Source organism: Odontomachus brunneus, unplaced genomic scaffold, assembly GCF_010583005.1.
Source record: "Odontomachus brunneus isolate Ranch 3 - 2012 unplaced genomic scaffold, Obru_v1 Obru_scaffold_130, whole genome shotgun sequence".
In the NCBI taxonomy this organism is placed as follows: Eukaryota; Metazoa; Arthropoda; class Insecta; order Hymenoptera; family Formicidae; genus Odontomachus; species Odontomachus brunneus.
In genome coordinates this window covers 576,722-582,170 of record NW_022639580.1, presented here as the reverse complement: position 1 = coordinate 582,170, position 5,449 = coordinate 576,722, and the positions used below count along the sequence as shown (strand labels likewise).

At 32.7% G+C, this 5,449-nt stretch overlaps 1 protein-coding gene across 3 annotated transcripts in view; it reads right to left on the bottom strand.

Moving 5' to 3' along the window:
* The window catches only part of LOC116850005, a 65,922-nt gene that overhangs the window by 26,153 nt on the left and 34,320 nt on the right, over window positions 1–5,449 (bottom strand). The window lies entirely within an intron of this gene.

The window sequence follows — 5,449 nt, the reverse complement described above, 5'->3', positions numbered from 1 at the left end:
ATATATATATATATATATATATATATATATATATATATATATATATATAGTAAATTCTAAAAATATATGGTTACCAATCATCGTTTGAAGTGTCTTCATCAATAGAAATATTCATTGATAAAGATTTGTTTGATGATAGTAACTGATGTTTTCTTAGAAACGATAGCATGTTTCTGTTTTTATCAATTAGTTTTCCCTTTGCAACACTAGATTTACGAAGTTTAGAATATATCTTCTTCACGGGTGGACAATAATAAAGTTCCTTACAGTTCCTTAAAGTTCCTGGCTTCAGCAGGAAGGAGAGTAATTATGTGATCCACCACTTTGTTTAATTTAGCGTTATTTAATTGAACACTGAAAAAGAGTAAGTATAGTTATATAAAAAAAACATTTATATTATTGTCCTTCTCTTTATAAATTATACTGCAAAGCAGGATATTTACACAAAAGATAGTAAAATAAAATTTAGAGAAATAACTGAGGAAAAAAGAAATATATATATTGTTATATACAATAAATGTATATTTATATACAGAGTGTATAGAATTAAGAGTCTGACTACTTGTGTACAGGTAGTATTCATTAAATTGATGGAAAAAGCTCTATACTATTTTGTAAACAAACAAGTAAAATATTTAGTTATTAAGCAAGAAGGATTGGTGAATGACTACTTGTAATGCAGTAAATATGTTGTAATGACGACGTCTTACTTTGTGTGCTCATACATGTGGTCAAACTGAATAGAAATTGCTGCATCATTTTATAAACGTACATACATTTTACAAACGTACATACATATATATACATATATATATATATATATATATATATATATATATACACACATATATATAAATATACATAAAATCACAGAGGAAGATAGAAAAATTTTTAATTATTATTTAAAAAAAATTGAAGACACTGTGCGGGCGATGATCTATCATTCTTGATTTTATTTTTCATTAATTACATTATAATAACTACACATTTCATGTGTTTTCAAAATGGTAAAAGAATTTATTGTTTTCAGTAAGAAGAAGTGTATAAACACACGGTAGTAGATATCGCCATCACGGCGTATTTAATGTATAATCAGTAATTATTCATTAATTTTCCATAATTAATAAGTAAAAATTTTACGTAACTATTTACAAAATAGGACACAATTCTGTCGTTTAATTCAACAAGTTGTAGCTATACATTTTAGAAGACACCTGAGTTGTGCTGGACACTCTGTATATAAACAAACATTACTAACAAATTTTGAATACATGCTCATTTTATATTATTATCATAAAAGTGACAGATAATAATGTTTGCCAAATATTGTTGACATCTCTGAGTTAACCCATTCTTTCGTTATATGAAGCTATAATTGCTTATCCAATTGCTGTTTTTTGAAGCAATGCTTTTAAATCAAAGCTTTCTAATTGTACAAATGGGTCAGTTGAAAGCGCATGTACATAAAATAAAAGAAGGAAAAAGCAATGTTGTGAATAAAATACATAAAATAAGAAAAATGTAGTAAATATTAATATAACGAAACATATAAGAACAATAAAATACAAGAGAAATATTTATTTTCTGAAAGAAAGAAGAATGTAATAAACGTAGTGAATATTAAAATATAATAAAACGTATAAGAATAATAAAACACAAGAGAAATATATATTTTCTTATTAATTAATTGTTAGTGTGTAATTATACACACATATTGTAGAAAAAAATAATTTTTAATATAGAAAAGTCTATTTGATAAATAATCAAAATATTAGCAACAGAACAACTTTAACAGAACAGTAACAAATTCTAGAAAAATTAATGATATGGCATTAGTCTCACACATAGGCTAAAAATTAATTATTGTACTTAAGCTAATAGATATCAATTTTTCAAGCATTTAAAGCAAGTTACCATATGTTACGTGAGTTTAGCTAGCTTTTATGCACAAAATTGTGAATAGATTATAAGTTAGAATATTAGAGTCTTATTTATATTGAAGAGACATTTTTTTATTAATTTCTTATTATTTTAGATATAGTATCATGACAGAAAGGCATGAACAAATAATCAAAGAAATGATTAGCTATTATAATACAAGTTCTGCAGAATCAAATATATTATCGTATCTACTGGTTCAACCCTCTGTATCTTTTTCGCTGGCTCGTCATCACTAGTGTTTAATATAATTTTGTGTATCATTAATAGAAGATGCTTCTACAAGTAATGGTTGTACAACATTTTCTATAGATACTTGTGCATCACAATTTATAGGTATTTTATTATCAGATACTGTCACATCAAACATCTCTTGTGACGCAAAAATAAATGTCACACTTGGCGTTATAGAAGACATCGAAGTAGAAGGCAGAGAAAGGTGAGAATGGACTTCTGTTTCTTCGCATTCATTGCAAAAATAATTTTGCAGTGCAATTCTAACACCTACTGATGGTATAACTTCGAGTAGTTCTGGACTCCGATTAATAGTCATGTATTTTAGAGTATCATACCCTTATAGAAATATATATATAACGAGCCGTCCATGATATAAAAATAAGGTTTCGCGAAAACGGTAAATTCAAATACACGAAACGACTCATTACGAAACAGAACACGAGACAAACTAATGTAAACACCGCCGACCGACCGCGAATAACACAACACTAGAGCAGGCTAAAATTTGGTATAAAAGACCGCGCGAAAAGCCAAGAAGGAAGCAGTCTTCCGAGGCACTCCGCTGAACAGAGCTAAGACTCCGACAGCAGCAGCACCTCGCGAACACCGCTGCCTAGAACACCGTATCCTAGACCTTCCTCGTCACCGCTCCGTCGACTTGTTGGATTCGTAAAGTCGACATCCGTGTAGACTTATTGGATTCGTAAAGTCTACATCCTTGATTACCGCTCTGTCGACTTGTTGGAGTCGTAAGGTCGACCTCCGCGAAGCCGCACCGCCGTCCCGGGGAACCGACCCCCGCGGCACCGCATCGTAGCGCACAACCGCTCCGCAAAACTCCGACGCATCACGCACGCAGGGCCGTGTTATTCCGCGAGTAACGGCACTCCTCGCGCGACCAAAATTAAAGATCCGAGCGTCAACATCGCGTCGCAAGCATAACACAATCGACGCGTCACGCGACCGCCCGCGCCCCGCAGCCGCCAGCGGCCTCGCAGCACGAGCTCCGCCGCAGCGAACATCAACACGCGCGAACACAAAAACCCGCGCACTAAACCAACGGCGTCGAATCAAACTGTAAATACTCATTGTATACATAGCCATCTAATCGACAATATACATCATCTTAATATCCATCCCACTGTCTTCACAATTATTTACATCTGCTCGAATTCGGACCACACCGACTCGCAGCTTATCTCGCACCGAACGCGAAATAGCGTTACAATATCATACTAAGAATCATTGATAATTACTTATTATCCAGTATTTTTAATACTAAAAATAAGTAATTATCAATGATTCTTAGTGTGATATTTCTATAAAGGTAGCTGATATCATTATCTACAAATTTGAATGAATCAGATAATAATATAAAGTTTTATATAAACATTAGTGTAAATTTTATAATAAAATAATATATACAAAGTACCCTTAAAATAATTTTATGCAATCAAGTTTTCAAGGCAATAAAATAATATTGTTTGGAAAAAAAGTATAAATTACATATTACTACAAAATTAACAGAGAAGTATTCAAGTATTCTATAATCATAGCAGAAGCTATTTATTTCACAGACAATTTGTTCGCGTTGCTTGTACTTGTAAACTAGTGCAATAAGTTTGAGTAAGAAAACGTCTACTTGTTTCACTTCAACTTATTGCACTCGTTCAGAAGTGCAAGCATCGCGAATAAATCGCTAATGTCATAAGTATGAAAGGAAATTTTATTAGACTTTACCTTGTATATTATGAATTGATAAAACAATTCAGGTCAAAGTGACACTTTCTTTGCATGTATGATGTTGATGATATTCATGTAATGGATATGTGAACTTGCAGCTTGCTCATGCTTAGCTGCGGAGAAACAATGTTTTTCCTTCTTCATTTGCTCGTGAGATGAAAAAGAACGAAACAAACAGTTACTAAACTTCAATTAAACGTAAACAAATCTGTTTTATAATAAACTACTACGATTTTCTATCTATGTACTTTCTACAACTTAAGCTAAGTTAGATATTTCTTTTTAGATATTTTTCGTTATTTATATTAAAGAAAATTTATGGAACTACACTAACTTTAAAAGTATTTCTTTTCTGTCAACAAAGTGGAACAGCACAATTTTGTACAGAGAGGCGTCACTGCTCTGATGAATAAAATGACGATACTCACATCTTAATATGTCGCTCTAACGACAATTCTTGTTACATATTGTACATTGTACAACAAGAATGACGCATTACCGCTGATCAGCACGTTTTTCAAACGTATCTTTAATAGGCACTACATAGATGCGACATTTATAATCTCAACGGCCTTGAGGATAAGAGCCGAGACCGTCAGTTTTATGGCCCGTTGCGCGGCAAAGGAAGATAAAAGACATAGTTCTCGAAAATAACCTAAATAAAGCAAATTATTTCTAGCTCTAAAATGCATGCACAGAGAAACAATCGAATCGATACCAATCATAAAACAACATTGTGACTAAATAGTAAATTGTGCGTGTTTTGTGCGAAATTTATGCGTGTGAAAGTAGTTTTTGCACGTTTCAATTGGCAAACAATTAAGATTGAAACTCGTAATGATCATTTCTCATTTTACGAAACTTGTTATTGTCGCCAGTATTCTATTCGTATCAATGTTTAACAGCTGCCGATAAACGTGAGTCAGCAGAGATTACAAGAGGATATTATCATCAGACAAACCGTCTATAATATCAAAAATATTTGGGGCAACTTAGAACCAAATTAACCGTAAATCAGTGTCAGTGCTCAGAAACTGCCAATAAATATGACTCAGTAGAGATTAGAAGAAGACATTACACTAGACAGATCACGAAAATATCCGCGAAAACTTAGTATTATTTGAAACGTAAAATTTGGCATAATGGAGCGCAAATTCAATTTCACAAACATAACGTGCAATCAGACGATCAACGTTAAGTTCTGAGATCTGTCGTATGCGATCCCGACTAGATATCGCAGGTCAAAAAAGCAGATCCTCAAAGGGCTAAACGGAATCTTCCAATCCGCCGAACTGACGGCAATCATGGGATTGTCCGAAGTCGAAGTTGTTGAACATCTTGAGTGGCTTCCAAGAAGGCTCGTATACATGAACGATGAAGTACGTTAATCAAGATAACAAGCAGAATCGACATAATTTGAAAATTTCGAATCGAAAAGATTTGAAAACGAATCGTGCACATACGCTGCGTCTTACATGTGATACCTCAGAGAATATGAAACAAATTATATTTTTTCACGACAATTTGTCAG